The 18,370-nt window shown below is 36.7% G+C and overlaps 14 non-coding genes across 14 annotated transcripts; 5 read left to right on the top strand and 9 right to left on the bottom strand.

The window, feature by feature from the left end:
- Positions 1-1,493: 1,493 nt before the first annotated feature.
- Positions 1,494-1,567, bottom strand: TRNAN-GUU (transfer RNA asparagine (anticodon GUU)). The gene has a single exon. It is a non-coding gene; the product is annotated as a tRNA-Asn (tRNA).
- A 3,675-nt stretch (positions 1,568-5,242) lies between these two features.
- On the top strand, positions 5,243-5,314 carry TRNAM-CAU (transfer RNA methionine (anticodon CAU)). Its single transcript has one exon. It is a non-coding gene; the product is annotated as a tRNA-Met (tRNA).
- Positions 5,315-6,149: 835 nt separating this feature from the next.
- On the bottom strand, positions 6,150-6,223 carry TRNAN-GUU (transfer RNA asparagine (anticodon GUU)). Its single transcript has one exon. It is a non-coding gene; the product is annotated as a tRNA-Asn (tRNA).
- Positions 6,224-7,316: 1,093 nt separating this feature from the next.
- Positions 7,317-7,390, bottom strand: TRNAN-GUU (transfer RNA asparagine (anticodon GUU)). The gene has a single exon. It is a non-coding gene; the product is annotated as a tRNA-Asn (tRNA).
- A 1,087-nt stretch (positions 7,391-8,477) lies between these two features.
- TRNAN-GUU (transfer RNA asparagine (anticodon GUU)) lies at positions 8,478-8,551 on the bottom strand. Its single transcript has one exon. It is a non-coding gene; the product is annotated as a tRNA-Asn (tRNA).
- A 186-nt stretch (positions 8,552-8,737) lies between these two features.
- TRNAM-CAU (transfer RNA methionine (anticodon CAU)) lies at positions 8,738-8,809 on the top strand. The gene has a single exon. It is a non-coding gene; the product is annotated as a tRNA-Met (tRNA).
- Positions 8,810-9,644: 835 nt separating this feature from the next.
- TRNAN-GUU (transfer RNA asparagine (anticodon GUU)) lies at positions 9,645-9,718 on the bottom strand. Its single transcript has one exon. It is a non-coding gene; the product is annotated as a tRNA-Asn (tRNA).
- A 1,093-nt stretch (positions 9,719-10,811) lies between these two features.
- TRNAN-GUU (transfer RNA asparagine (anticodon GUU)) lies at positions 10,812-10,885 on the bottom strand. The gene has a single exon. It is a non-coding gene; the product is annotated as a tRNA-Asn (tRNA).
- Positions 10,886-11,978: 1,093 nt separating this feature from the next.
- TRNAN-GUU (transfer RNA asparagine (anticodon GUU)) lies at positions 11,979-12,052 on the bottom strand. Its single transcript has one exon. It is a non-coding gene; the product is annotated as a tRNA-Asn (tRNA).
- Positions 12,053-13,145: 1,093 nt separating this feature from the next.
- Positions 13,146-13,219, bottom strand: TRNAN-GUU (transfer RNA asparagine (anticodon GUU)). The gene has a single exon. It is a non-coding gene; the product is annotated as a tRNA-Asn (tRNA).
- Positions 13,220-15,736: 2,517 nt separating this feature from the next.
- On the top strand, positions 15,737-15,808 carry TRNAM-CAU (transfer RNA methionine (anticodon CAU)). Its single transcript has one exon. It is a non-coding gene; the product is annotated as a tRNA-Met (tRNA).
- Positions 15,809-16,643: 835 nt separating this feature from the next.
- On the bottom strand, positions 16,644-16,717 carry TRNAN-AUU (transfer RNA asparagine (anticodon AUU)). The gene has a single exon. It is a non-coding gene; the product is annotated as a tRNA-Asn (tRNA).
- Positions 16,718-16,903: 186 nt separating this feature from the next.
- On the top strand, positions 16,904-16,975 carry TRNAM-CAU (transfer RNA methionine (anticodon CAU)). The gene has a single exon. It is a non-coding gene; the product is annotated as a tRNA-Met (tRNA).
- A 1,095-nt stretch (positions 16,976-18,070) lies between these two features.
- On the top strand, positions 18,071-18,142 carry TRNAM-CAU (transfer RNA methionine (anticodon CAU)). Its single transcript has one exon. It is a non-coding gene; the product is annotated as a tRNA-Met (tRNA).
- Positions 18,143-18,370: the final 228 nt, after the last annotated feature.

Below are 18,370 nucleotides of genomic sequence, written 5' to 3'. Positions count from 1 at the left end.
TTAATCAGTAATAGGTGAAAAACCATTCCTACAAAGGTGTTAATCAGAGACTTGGCTTTGTGGACACTTTTCAGAGAGCAAATGTGTTAGCATAAAAATAAAGCCATAAAATGGAGAGCTGATTAATCACTCAATTGGATTTCTCTGCCTGCATAATTTTTTTTCTCTGCAACTTTATGCTAAATTGTGCTTCCTGTTTTTTATAAAATGACTTAATCAAATCTGACTCTGATTGCATCAGAAAAGGCCAGATACCCTACACTATAAGAGGTGGTTTGAAATTTTGACTTGTCTACTTAAAGATCACCAAAATTTGATCACACGGTCAATAACACCCCTGGTTGGGATTGAACCACCAACCTTTAGGTTAACAGCTGGATGCACTTACCGATTGCGCCACAGAGACAGCTTGCAAAAGCATGTACTGACAAAGGCTAAAAAGCATTCATCTAGAAAGTTTCCTAGAAAAACATTAAAAAGGCAATAATCTGGAGAGTTTTGAAAGATTTTTCTTCCATTGACCAACGAAGAAACACATTGGTACTTTCACATGATGAGTGAGTACTTCAGGATCTCTGACACTTACATGAGCAGCAGAGTGGCACAGCGGAAGCGTGCTGGGCCCATAACCCAGAGGTCGGTGGATTGAAACCATCCTCTGCTATGTGCACTTATTTTTTTGTTAATTAAATTCTTCTAAAACTGGAATTGATATTTTGACTCTTTTATTTTTACTTAAAGTACAATAACTTTTAACATTTTAATTTGTTTTAATAGTATATTGACAGCATTGTTTTCTTTCAGAAATCCACTTAATTTTCTTTACCCTATTACTGAAATGGTAATTGACAAAAACAAGCTACATTGTCACCAGAAGAGCAATGCAAAATGTACAATTGATATTTCAAAATCATCTTTCCATCTTGAATTTCAATGATGCATTGGGGCAACGATTTTGTGAGAAACAATCTTCACCCTTAAAGAAAGATTTTCTTAACTTCTTACCTGTGTGCTGATTAGATATCACCTGGTTTTCACATTAAACAGATTCCCACTTGAGAAAGCAGCAAGGATGCAGTGAGGTTTATGTTTCCTGGTGTCAACCTGTATTATTTCAGTGGACATTGTAATGAGGATGCATCTTGCTGCCTTTCCAATGAAGCAAGTTTTAATCAGTAATAGGTGAAAAACCATTCCTACAAAGGTGTTAATCAGAGACTTGGCTTTGTGGACACTTTTCAGAGAGCAAATGTGTTAGCATAAAAATAAAGCCATAAAATGGAGAGCTGATTAATCACTCAATTGGATTTCTCTGCCTGCATAATTTTTTTCTCTGCAACCCCATGCTAAATTGTGCTTCCTGTTTTTTATAAAATGACTTAATCAAATCTGACTGCATCAGAGAAGGCCAGGTACCCTACACTATAAGAGGTGGTTTGAAATTTTGACTTGTCTACTTAAAGATCACCAAAATTTGATCACAAGGTCAATTACGTCCCTGGGTGCGATTGAACCACCAACCTTTCGGTTAACAGCCGAATGCGCTAACCGATTGCGCCACAGAGACAGCTTGCAAAAGCATGTACTGACAAAGGCTAAAAAGCATTCATCTAGAAAGTTTCCTCGAAAAAGGTTAAAAAGGCAATAATCTGGAGAGTTTTGCAAGATTTTTCTTCCATTGACCAAAGACGAAACACATTGGTACTTTCACATAATGAGTGAGTACTTCAGGATCTCTGACACTTACATGAGCAGCAGAGTGGGGCAGCAGAAGCGTGCTGGGCCCATAACCCAGAGGTCGGTGGATTGAAACCATCCTCTGCTATGTGCACTTATTTTTTTGTTAATTAAATTCTTCCAAAACTGGAATTGATATTTTGACTCTTTTATTTTTACTTAAAGTACAATAACTTTTAACATTTTAATTTGTTTTAATAGTATATTGACAGCATTGTTTTCTTTCACAAATCCACTTAATTTTCTTTACCCTATTACTGAAATGGTAATTGACAAAAACAAGCTACATTGTCACCAGAAGAGCAATGCAAAATGTACAATTGATATTTCAAAATCATCTTTCCATCTTGAATTTCAATGATGCATTGGGGCAACGATTTTGTGAGAAACATCTTCACCCTTAAAGAAAGATTTTCTTAACTTCTTACCTGTGTGCTGATTAGATATCACCTGGTTTTCACATTAAACAGATTCCCACTTGAGAAAGCAGCAAGGATGCAGTGAGGTTTATGTTTCCTGGTGTCAACCTGTATTATTTCAGTGGACATTGTAATGAGGATGCATCTTGCTGCCTTTCCAATGAAGCAAGTTTTAATCAGTAATAGGTGAAAAACCATTCCTACAAAGGTGTTAATCAGAGACTTGGCTTTGTGGACACTTTTCAGAGAGCAAATGTGTTAGCATAAAAATAAAGCCATAAAATGGAGAGCTGATTAATCACTCAATTGGATTTCTCTGCCTGCATAATTTTTTTTCTCTGCAACCCCATGCTAAATTGTGCTTCCTGTTTTTTATAAAATGACTTAATCAAATATGACTGCATCAGAGAAGGCCAGGTACCCTACACTATAAGAGGTGGTTTGAAATTTTGACTTGTCTACTTAAAGATCACCAAAATTTGATCACAAGGTCAATTACGTCCCTGGGTGCGATTGAACCACCAACCTTTCGGTTAACAGCCGAATGCGCTAACCGATTGCGCCACAGAGACAGCTTGCAAAAGCATGTACTGACAAAGGCTAAAAATCATTCATCTAGAAAGTTTCCTAGAAAAAGGTTAAAAAGGCAATAATCTGGAGAGTTTTGAAAGATTTTTCTTCCATTGACCAAAGAAGAAACACATTGGTACTTTCACATAATGAGTGAGTACTTCAGGATCTCTGACACTTACATGAGCAGCAGAGTGGGGCAGCAGAAGCGTGCTGGGCCCATAACCCAGAGGTCGGTGGATTGAAACCATCCTCTGCTATGTGCACTTATTTTTTTGTTAATTAAATTCTTCCAAATCTGGAATTGATATTTTGACTCTTTTATTTTTACTTAAAGTACAATAACTTTTAACATTTTAATTTGTTTTAATAGTATATTGACAGCATTGTTTTCTTTCAGAAATCCACTTAATTTTCTTTACCCTATTACTGAAATGGTAATTGACAAAAACAAGCTACATTGTCACCAGAAGAGCAATGCAAAATGTACAATTGATATTTCAAAATCATCTTTCCATCTTGAATTTCAATGATGCATTGGGGCAACGATTTTGTGAGAAACATCTTCACCCTTAAAGAAAGATTTTCTTAACTTCTTACCTGTGTGCTGATTAGATATCACCTGGTTTTCACATTAAACAGATTCCCACTTGAGAAAGCAGCAAGGATGCAGTGAGGTTTATGTTTCCTGGTTTCAACCTGTATTATTTCAGTGGACATTGTAATGAGGATGCATCTTGCTGCCTTTCCAATGAAGCAAGTTTTAATCAGTAATAGGTGAAAAACCATTCCTACAAAGGTGTTAATCAGAGACTTGGCTTTGTGGACACTTTTCAGAGAGCAAATGTGTTAGCATAAAAATAAAGCCATAAAATGGAGAGCTGATTAATCACTCAATTGGATTTCTCTGCCTGCATAATTTTTTTTCTCTGCAACCCCATGCTAAATTGTGCTTCCTGTTTTTTATAAAATGACTAAATCAAGTATGACTCTGATTGCATCAGAGAAGGCCAGGTACCCTACACCATAAGAGGTGGTTTGAAATTTTGACTTGTCTACTTAAAGATCAGCAAAATTTGATCACAAGGTCAATTACGTCCCTGGGTGGGATTGAACCACCAACCTTTCGGTTAACAGGCGAATGCGCTAACCGATTTCGCCACAGAGACAGCTTGCAAAAGCATGTACTGACAAAGGCTAAAAAGCATTCATCTAGATAGTTTCCTAGAAAAAAGTTAAAAAGGCAATAATCTGGAGAGTTTTGCAAGATTTTTCTTCCATTGACCAACGAAGAAACACATTGGTACTTTCACATGATGAGTGAGTACTTCAGGATCTCTGACACTTACATGAGCAGCAGAGTGGCGCAGCGGAAGCGTGCCTGGCCCATAACCCAGAGGTTGGTGGATCGAAACCATCCTCTGCTATGTGCACTTATTTTTTTGTTAATTAAATTCTTCCAAAACTGGAATTGATATTTTGACTCTTTTATTTTTACTTAAAGTACAATAACTTTTAACATTTTAATTTGTTTTAATAGTATATTGACAGCATTGTTTTCTTTCAGAAATCCACTTAATTTTCTTTACCCTATTACTGAAATGGTAATTGACAAAAACAAGCTACATTGTCACCAGAAGAGCAATGCAAAATGTACAATTGATATTTCAAAATCATCTTTCCATCTTGAATTTCAATGATGCATTGGGGCAACGATTTTGTGAGAAACATCTTCACCCTTAAAGAAAGATTTTATTAACTTCTTACCTGTGTGCTGATTAGATATCACCTGGTTTTCACATTAAACAGATTCCCACTTGAGAAAGCAGCAAGGATGCAGTGAGGTTTATGTTTCCTGGTGTCAACCTGTATTATTTCAGTGGACATTGTAATGAGGATGCATCTTGCTGCCTTTCCAATGAAGCAAGTTTTAATCAGTAATAGGTGAAAAACCATTCCTACAAAGGTGTTAATCAGAGACTTGGCTTTGTGGACACTTTTCAGAGAGCAAATGTGTTAGCATAAAAATAAAGCCATAGTATGGAGAGCTGATTAATCACTCAATTGGATTTCTCTGCCTGCATAATTTTTTTTCTCTGCAACCCCATGCTAAATTGTGCTTCCTGTTTTTTATAAAATGACTTAATCAAATCTGATTGCATCAGAGAAGGCCAGGTACCCTACACTATAAGAGGTGGTTTGAAATTTTGACTTGTCTACTTAAAGATCACCAAAATTTGATCACAAGGTCAATTACGTCCCTGGGTGGGATTGAACCACCAACCTTTCGGTTAACAGCCGAATGCGCTAACAGATTGCGCCACAGAGACAGCTTGCAAAAGCATGTACTGACAAAGGCTAAAAAGCATTCATCTAGAAAGTTTCCTAGAAAAAGGTTAAAAAGGCAATAATCTGGAGAGTTTTGCAAGATTTTTCTTCCATTGACCAACGAAGAAACACATTGGTACTTTCACATGATGAGTGAGTACTTCAGGATCTCTGACACTTACATGAGCAGCAGAGTGGCGCAGCGGAAGCGTGCTGGGCCCATAACCCAGAGGTCGGTGGATCGAAACCATCCTCTGCTATGTGCACTTATTTTTTTGTTAATTAAATTCTTCCAAAACTGGAATTGATATTTTGACTCTTTTATTTTTACTTAAAGTACAATAACTTTTAACATTTTAATTTGTTTTAATAGTATATTGACAGCATTGTTTTCTTTCAGAAATCCACTTAATTTTCTTTACCCTATTACTGAAATGGTAATTGACAAAAACAAGCTACATTGTCACCAGAAGAGCAATGCAAAATGTACAATTGATATTTCAAAATCATCTTTCCATCTTGAATTTCAATGATGCATTGGGGCAACGATTTTGTGAGAAACATCTTCACCCTTAAAGAAAGATTTTCTTAACTTCTTACCTGTGTGCTGATTAGATATCACCTGGTTTTCACATTAAACAGATTCCCACTTGAGAAAGCAGCAAGGATGCAGTGAGGTTTATGTTTCCTGGTGTCAACCTGTATTATTTCAGTGGACATTGTAATGAGGATGCATCTTGCTGCCTTTCCAATGAAGCAAGTTTTAATCAGTAATAGGTGAAAAACCATTCCTACAAAGGTGTTAATCAGAGACTTGGCTTTGTGGACACTTTTCAGAGAGCAAATGTGTTAGCATAAAAATAAAGCCATAAAATGGAGAGCTGATTAATCACTCAATTGGATTTCTCTGCCTGCATAATTTTTTTTCTCTGCAACCCCATGCTAAATTGTGCTTCCTGTTTTTTATAAAATGACTTAATCAAATATGACTCTGATTGCATCAGAGAAGGCCAGGTACCCTACACCATAAGAGGTGGTTTGAAATTTTGACTTGTCTACTTAAAGATCAGCAAAATTTGATCACAAGGTCAATTACGTCCCTGGGTGGGATTGAACCACCAACCTTTCGGTTAACAGCCGAATGCGCTAACCGATTGCGCCACAGAGACAGCTTGCAAAAGCATGTACTGACAAAGGCTAAAAAGCATTCATCTAGATAGTTTCCTAGAAAAAAGTTAAAAAGGCAATAATCTGGAGAGTTTTGCAAGATTTTTCTTCCATTGACCAACGAAGAAACACATTGGTACTTTCACATGATGAGTGAGTACTTCAGGATCTCTGACACTTACATGAGCAGCAGAGTGGCGCAGCGGAAGCGTGCTGGGCCCATAACCCAGAGGTTGGTGGATCGAAACCATCCTCTGCTATGTGCACTTATTTTTTTGTTAATTAAATTCTTCCAAAACTGGAATTGATATTTTGACTCTTTTATTTTTACTTAAAGTACAATAACTTTTAACATTTTAATTTGTTTTAATAGTATATTGACAGCATTGTTTTCTTTCAGAAATCCACTTAATTTTCTTTACCCTATTACTGAAATGGTAATTGACAAAAACAAGCTACATTGTCACCAGAAGAGCAATGCAAAATGTACAATTGATATTTCAAAATCATCTTTCCATCTTGAATTTCAATGATGCATTGGGGCAACGATTTTGTGAGAAACATCTTCACCCTTAAAGAAAGATTTTCTTAACTTCTTACCTGTGTGCTGATTAGATATCACCTGGTTTTCACATTAAACAGATTCCCACTTGAGAAAGCAGCAAGGATGCAGTGAGGTTTATGTTTCCTGGTGTCAACCTGTATTATTTCAGTGGACATTGTAATGAGGATGCATCTTGCTGCCTTTCCAATGAAGCAAGTTTTAATCAGTAATAGGTGAAAAACCATTCCTACAAAGGTGTTAATCAGAGACTTGGCTTTGTGGACACTTTTCAGAGAGCAAATGTGTTAGCATAAAAATAAAGCCATAAAATGGAGAGCTGATTAATCACTCAATTGGATTTCTCTGCCTGCATAATTTTTTTTCTCTGCAACCCCATGCTAAATTGTGCTTCCTGTTTTTTATAAAATGACTTAATCAAATATGACTCTGATTGCATCAGAGAAGGCCAGGTACCCTACACCATAAGAGGTGGTTTGAAATTTTGACTTGTCTACTTAAAGATCAGCAAAATTTGATCACAAGGTCAATTACGTCCCTGGGTGGGATTGAACCACCAACCTTTCGGTTAACAGCCGAATGCGCTAACCGATTGCGCCACAGAGACAGCTTGCAAAAGCATGTACTGACAAAGGCTAAAAAGCATTCATCTAGATAGTTTCCTAGAAAAAAGTTAAAAAGGCAATAATCTGGAGAGTTTTGCAAGATTTTTCTTCCATTGACCAACGAAGAAACACATTGGTACTTTCACATGATGAGTGAGTACTTCAGGATCTCTGACACTTACATGAGCAGCAGAGTGGCGCAGCGGAAGCGTGCTGGGCCCATAACCCAGAGGTTGGTGGATCGAAACCATCCTCTGCTATGTGCACTTATTTTTTTGTTAATTAAATTCTTTCAAAACTGGAATTGATATTTTGACTCTTTTATTTTTACTTAAAGTACAATAACTTTTAACATTTTAATTTGTTTTAATAGTATATTGACAGCATTGTTTTCTTTCAGAAATCCACTTAATTTTCTTTACCCTATTACTGAAATGGTAATTGACAAAAACAAGCTACATTGTCACCAGAAGAGCAATGCAAAATGTACAATTGATATTTCAAAATCATCTTTCCATCTTGAATTTCAATGATGCATTGGGGCAACGATTTTGTGAGAAACATCTTCACCCTTAAAGAAAGATTTTCTTAACTTCTTACCTGTGTGCTGATTAGATATCACCTGGTTTTCACATTAAACAGATTCCCACTTGAGAAAGCAGCAAGGATGCAGTGAGGTTTATGTTTCCTGGTGTCAACCTGTATTATTTCAGTGGACATTGTAATGAGGATGCATCTTGCTGCCTTTCCAATGAAGCAAGTTTTAATCAGTAATAGGTGAAAAACCATTCCTACAAAGGTGTTAATCAGAGACTTGGCTTTGTGGACACTTTTCAGAGAGCAAATGTGTTAGCATAAAAATAAAGCCATAGTATGGAGAGCTGATTAATCACTCAATTGGATTTCTCTGCCTGCATAATTTTTTTTCTCTGCAACCCCATGCTAAATTGTGCTTCCTGTTTTTTATAAAATGACTTAATCAAATCTGATTGCATCAGAGAAGGCCAGGTACCCTACACTATAAGAGGTGGTTTGAAATTTTGACTTGTCTACTTAAAGATCACCAAAATTTGATCACAAGGTCAATTACGTCCCTGGGTGGGATTGAACCACCAACCTTTCGGTTAACAGCCGAATGCGCTAACCGATTGCGCCACAGAGACAGCTTGCAAAAGCATGTACTGACAAAGGCTAAAAAGCATTCATCTAGAAAGTTTCCTAGAAAAAGGTTAAAAAGGCAATAATCTGGAGAGTTTTGCAAGATTTTTCTTCCATTGACCAACGAAGAAACACATTGGTACTTTCACATGATGAGTGAGTACTTCAGGATCTCTGACACTTACATGAGCAGCAGAGTGGCGCAGCGGAAGCGTGCTGGGCCCATAACCCAGAGGTCGGTGGATCGAAACCATCCTCTGCTATGTGCACTTATTTTTTTGTTAATTAAATTCTTCCAAAACTGGAATTGATATTTTGACTCTTTTATTTTTACTTAAAGTACAATAACTTTTAACATTTTAATTTGTTTTAATAGTATATTGACAGCATTGTTTTCTTTCAGAAATCCACTTAATTTTCTTTACCCTATTACTGAAATGGTAATTGACAAAAACAAGCTACATTGTCACCAGAAGAGCAATGCAAAATGTACAATTGATATTTCAAAATCATCTTTCCATCTTGAATTTCAATGATGCATTGGGGCAACGATTTTGTGAGAAACATCTTCACCCTTAAAGAAAGATTTTCTTAACTTCTTACCTGTGTGCTGATTAGATATCACCTGGTTTTCACATTAAACAGATTCCCACTTGAGAAAGCAGCAAGGATGCAGTGAGGTTTATGTTTCCTGGTGTCAACCTGTATTATTTCAGTGGACATTGTAATGAGGATGCATCTTGCTGCCTTTCCAATGAAGCAAGTTTTAATCAGTAATAGGTGAAAAACCATTCCTACAAAGGTGTTAATCAGAGACTTGGCTTTGTGGACACTTTTCAGAGAGCAAATGTGTTAGCATAAAAATAAAGCCATAAAATGGAGAGCTGATTAATCACTCAATTGGATTTCTCTGCCTGCATAATTTTTTTTCTCTGCAACCCCATGCTAAATTGTGCTTCCTGTTTTTTATAAAATGACTTAATCAAATATGACTCTGATTGCATCAGAGAAGGCCAGGTACCCTACACCATAAGAGGTGGTTTGAAATTTTGACTTGTCTACTTAAAGATCAGCAAAATTTGATCACAAGGTCAATTACGTCCCTGGGTGGGATTGAACCACCAACCTTTCGGTTAACAGCCGAATGCGCTAACCGATTGCGCCACAGAGACAGCTTGCAAAAGCATGTACTGACAAAGGCTAAAAAGCATTCATCTAGATAGTTTCCTAGAAAAAAGTTAAAAAGGCAATAATCTGGAGAGTTTTGCAAGATTTTTCTTCCATTGACCAACGAAGAAACACATTGGTACTTTCACATGATGAGTGAGTACTTCAGGATCTCTGACACTTACATGAGCAGCAGAGTGGCGCAGCGGAAGCGTGCTGGGCCCATAACCCAGAGGTTGGTGGATCGAAACCATCCTCTGCTATGTGCACTTATTTTTTTGTTAATTAAATTCTTCCAAAACTGGAATTGATATTTTGACTCTTTTATTTTTACTTAAAGTACAATAACTTTTAACATTTTAATTTGTTTTAATAGTATATTGACAGCATTGTTTTCTTTCAGAAATCCACTTAATTTTCTTTACCCTATTACTGAAATGGTAATTGACAAAAACAAGCTACATTGTCACCAGAAGAGCAATGCAAAATGTACAATTGATATTTCAAAATCATCTTTCCATCTTGAATTTCAATGATGCATTGGGGCAACGATTTTGTGAGAAACATCTTCACCCTTAAAGAAAGATTTTCTTAACTTCTTACCTGTGTGCTGATTAGATATCACCTGGTTTTCACATTAAACAGATTCCCACTTGAGAAAGCAGCAAGGATGCAGTGAGGTTTATGTTTCCTGGTGTCAACCTGTATTATTTCAGTGGACATTGTAATGAGGATGCATCTTGCTGCCTTTCCAATGAAGCAAGTTTTAATCAGTAATAGGTGAAAAACCATTCCTACAAAGGTGTTAATCAGAGACTTGGCTTTGTGGACACTTTTCAGAGAGCAAATGTGTTAGCATAAAAATAAAGCCATAAAATGGAGAGCTGATTAATCACTCAATTGGATTTCTCTGCCTGCATAATTTTTTTTCTCTGCAACCCCATGCTAAATTGTGCTTCCTGTTTTTTATAAAATGACTTAATCAAATATGACTCTGATTGCATCAGAGAAGGCCAGGTACCCTACACCATAAGAGGTGGTTTGAAATTTTGACTTGTCTACTTAAAGATCAGCAAAATTTGATCACAAGGTCAATTACGTCCCTGGGTGGGATTGAACCACCAACCTTTCGGTTAACAGCCGAATGCGCTAACCGATTGCGCCACAGAGACAGCTTGCAAAAGCATGTACTGACAAAGGCTAAAAAGCATTCATCTAGATAGTTTCCTAGAAAAAGGTTAAAAAGGCAATAATCTGGAGAGTTTTGCAAGATTTTTCTTCCATTGACCAACGAAGAAACACATTGGTACTTTCACATGATGAGTGAGTACTTCAGGATCTCTGACACTTACATGAGCAACAGAGTGGCGCAGCGGAAGCGTGCTGGGCCCATAACCCAGAGGTCGGTGGATCGAAACCATCCTCTGCTATGTGCACTTATTTTTTTGTTAATTAAATTCTTCCAAAACTGGAATTGATATTTTGACTCTTTTATTTTTACTTAAAGTACAATAACTTTTAACATTTTAATTTGTTTTAATAGTATATTGACAGCATTGTTTTCTTTCAGAAATCCACTTAATTTTCTTTACCCTATTACTGAAATGGTAATTGACAAAAACAAGCTACATTGTCACCAGAAGAGCAATGCAAAATGTACAATTGATATTTCAAAATCATCTTTCCATCTTGAATTTCAATGATGCATTGGGGCAACGATTTTGTGAGAAACATCTTCACCCTTAAAGAAAGATTTTCTTAACTTCTTACCTGTGTGCTGATTAGATATCACCTGGTTTTCACATTAAACAGATTCCCACTTGAGAAAGCAGCAAGGATGCAGTGAGGTTTATGTTTCCTGGTGTCAACCTGTATTATTTCAGTGGACATTGTAATGAGGATGCATCTTGCTGCCTTTCCAATGAAGCAAGTTTTAATCAGTAATAGGTGAAAAACCATTCCTACAAAGGTGTTAATCAGAGACTTGGCTTTGTGGACACTTTTCAGAGAGCAAATGTGTTAGCATAAAAATAAAGCCATAAAATGGAGAGCTGATTAATCACTCAATTGGATTTCTCTGCCTGCATAATTTTTTTTCTCTGCAACCCCATGCTAAATTGTGCTTCCTGTTTTTTATAAAATGACTTAATCAAATATGACTCTGATTGCATCAGAGAAGGCCAGGTACCCTACACCATAAGAGGTGGTTTGAAATTTTGACTTGTCTACTTAAAGATCAGCAAAATTTGATCACAAGGTCAATTACGTCCCTGGGTGGGATTGAACCACCAACCTTTCGGTTAACAGCCGAATGCGCTAACCGATTGCGCCACAGAGACAGCTTGCAAAAGCATGTACTGACAAAGGCTAAAAAGCATTCATCTAGATAGTTTCCTAGAAAAAAGTTAAAAAGGCAATAATCTGGAGAGTTTTGCAAGATTTTTCTTCCATTGACCAACGAAGAAACACATTGGTACTTTCACATGATGAGTGAGTACTTCAGGATCTCTGACACTTACATGAGCAGCAGAGTGGCGCAGCGGAAGCGTGCTGGGCCCATAACCCAGAGGTTGGTGGATCGAAACCATCCTCTGCTATGTGCACTTATTTTTTTGTTAATTAAATTCTTCCAAAACTGGAATTGATATTTTGACTCTTTTATTTTTACTTAAAGTACAATAACTTTTAACATTTTAATTTGTTTTAATAGTATATTGACAGCATTGTTTTCTTTCAGAAATCCACTTAATTTTCTTTACCCTATTACTGAAATGGTAATTGACAAAAACAAGCTACATTGTCACCAGAAGAGCAATGCAAAATGTACAATTGATATTTCAAAATCATCTTTCCATCTTGAATTTCAATGATGCATTGGGGCAACGATTTTGTGAGAAACATCTTCACCCTTAAAGAAAGATTTTCTTAACTTCTTACCTGTGTGCTGATTAGATATCACCTGGTTTTCACATTAAACAGATTCCCACTTGAGAAAGCAGCAAGGATGCAGTGAGGTTTATGTTTCCTGGTGTCAACCTGTATTATTTCAGTGGACATTGTAATGAGGATGCATCTTGCTGCCTTTCCAATGAAGCAAGTTTTAATCAGTAATAGGTGAAAAACCATTCCTACAAAGGTGTTAATCAGAGACTTGGCTTTGTGGACACTTTTCAGAGAGCAAATGTGTTAGCATAAAAATAAAGCCATAAAATGGAGAGCTGATTAATCACTCAATTGGATTTCTCTGCCTGCATAATTTTTTTTCTCTGCAACCCCATGCTAAATTGTGCTTCCTGTTTTTTATAAAATGACTTAATCAAATATGACTCTGATTGCATCAGAGAAGGCCAGGTACCCTACACCATAAGAGGTGGTTTGAAATTTTGACTTGTCTACTTAAAGATCAGCAAAATTTGATCACAAGGTCAATTACGTCCCTGGGTGGGATTGAACCACCAACCTTTCGGTTAACAGCCGAATGCACTAACCGATTGCGCCACAGAGACAGCTTGCAAAAGCATGTACTGACAAAGGCTAAAAAGCATTCATCTAGATAGTTTCCTAGAAAAAAGTTAAAAAGGCAATAATCTGGAGAGTTTTGCAAGATTTTTCTTCCATTGACCAACGAAGAAACACATTGGTACTTTCACATGATGAGTGAGTACTTCAGGATCTCTGACACTTACATGAGCAGCAGAGTGGCGCAGCGGAAGCGTGCTGGGCCCATAACCCAGAGGTTGGTGGATCGAAACCATCCTCTGCTATGTGCACTTATTTTTTTGTTAATTAAATTCTTCCAAAACTGGAATTGATATTTTGACTCTTTTATTTTTACTTAAAGTACAATAACTTTTAACATTTTAATTTGTTTTAATAGTATATTGACAGCATTGTTTTCTTTCAGAAATCCACTTAATTTTCTTTACCCTATTACTGAAATGGTAATTGACAAAAACAAGCTACATTGTCACCAGAAGAGCAATGCAAAATGTACAATTGATATTTCAAAATCATCTTTCCATCTTGAATTTCAATGATGCATTGGGGCAACGATTTTGTGAGAAACATCTTCACCCTTAAAGAAAGATTTTCTTAACTTCTTACCTGTGTGCTGATTAGATATCACCTGGTTTTCACATTAAACAGATTCCCACTTGAGAAAGCAGCAAGGATGCAGTGAGGTTTATGTTTCCTGGTGTCAACCTGTATTATTTCAGTGGACATTGTAATGAGGATGCATCTTGCTGCCTTTCCAATGAAGCAAGTTTTAATCAGTAATAGGTGAAAAACCATTGCTACAAAGGTGTTAATCAGAGACTTGGCTTTGTGGATACTTTTCAGAGAGCAAATGTTTAAGCATAAAAATAAAGCCATAAAATGGAGAGCTGATTAATCACTCAATTGGATTTCTCTGCCTGCATCATTTTTTTTCTCTGCAACCCCATGCTAAATTGTGCTTCCTGTTTTTTATAAAATGACTTAATCAAATATGACTCTGATTGCATCAGAGAAGGCCAGGTACCCTACACCATAAGAGGTGGTTTGAAATTTTGACTTGTCTACTTAAAGATCAGCAAAATTTGATCACAAGGTCAATTACATCCCTGGTTGGGATTGAACCACCAACCTTTCGGTTAACAGCCGAATGCGCTAACCGATTGCGCCACAGAGACAGCTTGCAAAAGCATGTACTGACAAAGGCTAAAAAGCATTCATCTAGAAAGTTTCCTAGAAAAAGGTTAAAAAGGCAATAATCTGGAGAGTTTTGCAAGATTTTTCTTCCATTGACCAACGAAGAAACACATTGGTACTTTCACATGAGTGAGTACTTCAGGATCTCTGACACTTACATGAGCAGCAGAGTGGCACAGTGGAAGCGTGCTGGGCCCATAACCCAGAGGTCGGTGGATCGAAACCATCCTCTGCTATGTGCACTTATTTTTTTGTTAATTAAATTCTTCCAAAACTGGAATTGATATTTTGACTCTTTTATTTTTACTTAAAGTACAATAACTTTTAACATTTTAATTTGTTTTAATAGTATATTGACAGCATTGTTTTCTTTCAGAAATCCACTTAATTTTCTTTACCCTATTACTGAAATGGTAATTGACAAAAACAAGCTACATTGTCACCAGAAGAGCAATGCAAAATGTACAATTGATATTTCAAAATCATCTTTCCATCTTGAATTTCAATGATGCATTGGGGCAACGATTTTGTGAGAAACATCTTCACCCTTAAAGAAAGATTTTCTTAACTTCTTACCTGTGTGCTGATTAGATATCACCTGGTTTTCACATTAAACAGATTCCCACTTGAGAAAGCAGCAAGGATGCAGTGAGGTTTATGGTTCCTGGTGTCAACCTGTATTATTTCAGTGGACATTGTAATGAGGATGCATCTTGCTGCCTTTCCAATGAAGCAAGTTTTAATCAGTAATAGGTGAAAAACCATTCCTACAAAGGTGTTAATCAGAGACTTGGCTTTGTGGACACTTTTCAGAGAGCAAATGTGTTAGCATAAAAATAAAGCCATAAAATGGAGAGCTGATTAATGACTCAATTGGATTTCTCTGCCTGCATCATTTTTTTTCTCTGCAACCCCATGCTAAATTGTGCTTCCTGTTTTTTATAAAATGACTTAATCAAATATGACTCTGATTGCATCAGAGAAGGCCAGGTACCCTACACCATAAGAGGTGGTTTGAAATTTTGACTTGTCTACTTAAAGATCAGCAAAATTTGATCACAAGGTCAATTACGTCCCTGGTTGGGATTGAACCACCAACCTTTCGGTTAACAGCCGAATGCGCTAACCGATTGCGCCACAGAGACAGCTTGCAAAAGCATGTACTGACAAAGGCTAAAAAGCATTCATCTAGAAAGTTTCCTAGAAAAAGGTTAAAAAGGCAATAATCTGGAGAGTTTTGCAAGATTTTTCTTCCATTGACCAACGAAGAAACACATTGGTACTTTCACATGATGAGTGAGTACTTCAGGATCTCTGACACTTACATGAGCAGCAGAGTGGCGCAGCGGAAGCGTGCTGGGCCCATAACCCAGAGGTCGGTGGATCGAAACCATCCTCTGCTATGTGCACTTATTTTTTTGTTAATTAAATTCTTCCAAAACTGGAATTGATATTTTGACTCTTTTATTTTTACTTAAAGTACAATAAATTTTAACATTTTAATTTGTTTTAATAGTATATTGACAGCATTGTTTTCTTTCAGAAATCCACTTAATTTTCTTTACCCTATTACTGAAATGGTAATTGACAAAAACAAGCTACATTGTCACCAGATGAGCAATGCAAAATGTACAATTGATATTTCAAAATCATCTTTCCATCTTGAATTTCAATGATGCATTGGGGCAACGATTTTGTGAGAAACATCTTCACCCTTAAAGAAAGATTTTCTTAACTTCTTACCTGTGTGCTGATTAGATATCACCTGGTTTTCACATTAAACAGATTCCCACTTGAGAAAGCAGCAAGGATGCAGTGAGGTTTATGTTTCCTGGTGTCAACCTGTATTATTTCAGTGGACATTGTAATGAGGATGCATCTTGCTGCCTTTCCAATGAAGCAAGTTTTAATCAGTAATAGGTGAAAAACCATTCCTACAAAGGTGTTAATCAGAGACTTGGCTTTGTAGACACTTTTCAGAGAGCAAATGTGTTAGCATAAAAATAAAGCCATAAAATGGAGAGCTGATTAATCACTCAATTGGATTTCTCTGCCTGCATCATTTTTTTTCTCTGCAACCCCATGCTAAATTGTGCTTCCTGTTTTTTATAAAATGACTTAATCAAATATGACTCTGATTGCATCAGAGAAGGCCAGGTACCCTACACCATAAGAGGTGGTTTGAAATTTTGACTTGTCTACTTAAAGATCAGCAAAATTTGATCACAAGGTCAATTACGTCCCTGGTTGGGATTGAACCACCAACCTTTCGGTTAATAGCCGAATGCGCTAACCGATTGCGCCACAGAGACAGCTTGCAAAAGCATGTACTGACAAAGGCTAAAAAGCATTCATCTAGAAAGTTTCCTAGAAAAAGGTTAAAAAGGCAATAATCTGGAGAGTTTTGCAAGATTTTTCTTCCATTGACCAACGAAGAAACACATTGGTACTTTCACATGATGAGTGAGTACTTCAGGATCTCTGAAACTTACATGAGCAGCAGAGTGGCGCAGCGGAAGCGTGCTGGGCCCATAACCCAGAGGTCGGTGGATCGAAACCATCCTCTGCTATGTGCACTTATTTTTTTGTTAATTAAATTCTTCCAAAACTGGAATTGATATTTTGACTCTTTTATTTTTACTTAAAGTACAATAACTTTTAACATTTTAATTTGTTTTAATAGTATATTGACAGCATTGTTTTCTTTCAGAAATCCACTTAATTTTCTTTACCCTATTACTGAAATGGTAATTGACAAAAACAAGCTACATTGTCACCAGATGAGCAATGCAAAATGTACAATTGATATTTCAAAATCATCTTTCCATCTTGAATTTCAATGATGCATTGGGGCAACGATTTTGTGAGAAACATCTTCACCCTTAAAGAAAGATTTTCTTAACTTCTTACCTGTGTGCTGATTAGATATCACCTGGTTTTCACATTAAACAGATTCCCACTTGAGAAAGCAGCAAGGATGCAGTGAGGTTTATGTTTCCTGGTGTCAACCTGTATTATTTCAGTGGACATTGTAATGAGGATGCATCTTGCTGCCTTTCCAATGAAGCAAGTTTTAATCAGTAATAGGTGAAAAACCATTCCTACAAAGGTGTTAATCAGAGACTTGGCTTTGTGGACACTTTTCAGAGAGCAAATGTGTTAGCATAAAAATAAAGCCATAAAATGGAGAGCTGATTAATCACTCAATTGGATTTCTCTGCCTGCATCATTTTTTTTCTCTGCAACCCCATGCTAAATTGTGCTTCCTGTTTTTTATAAAATGACTTAATCAAATATGACTCTGATTGCATCAGAGAAGGCCAGGTACCCTACACCATAAGAGGTGGTTTGAAATTTTGACTTGTCTACTTAAAGATCAGCAAAATTTGATCACAAGGTCAATTACGTCCCTGGTTGGGATTGAACCACCAACCTTTCGGTTAACAGCCGAATGCGCTAACCGATTGCGCCACAGAGACAGCTTGCAAAAGCATGTACTGACAAAGGCTAAAAAGCATTCATCTAGAAAGTTTCCTAGAAAAAGGTTAAAAAGGCAATAATCTGGAGAGTTTTGCAAGATTTTTCTTCCATTGACCAACGAAGAAACACATTGGTACTTTCACATGATGAGTGAGTACTTCAGGATCTCTGACACTTACATGAGCAGCAGAGTGGCGCAGCGGAAGCGTGCTGGGCCCATAACCCAGAGGTCGGTGGATCGAAACCATCCTCTGCTATGTGCACTTATTTTTTTGTTAATAAAATTCTTCCAAAACTGGAATTGATATTTTGACTCTTTTATTTTTACTTAAAGTACAATAACTTTTAACATTTTAATTTGTTTTAATAGTATATTGACAGCATTGTTTTCTTTCAGAAATCCACTTAATTTTCTTTACCCTATTACTGAAATGGTAATTGACAAAAACAAGCTACATTGTCACCAGAAGAGCAATGCAAAATGT

The sequence above is a fragment of the Pseudophryne corroboree genome, chromosome 4, assembly GCF_028390025.1.
Source record: "Pseudophryne corroboree isolate aPseCor3 chromosome 4, aPseCor3.hap2, whole genome shotgun sequence".
Classification (NCBI taxonomy): Eukaryota; Metazoa; Chordata; class Amphibia; order Anura; family Myobatrachidae; genus Pseudophryne; species Pseudophryne corroboree.
Note: the sequence above shows the minus strand (reverse complement) of the source record. Positions and strands in the feature narration are given on the sequence as shown.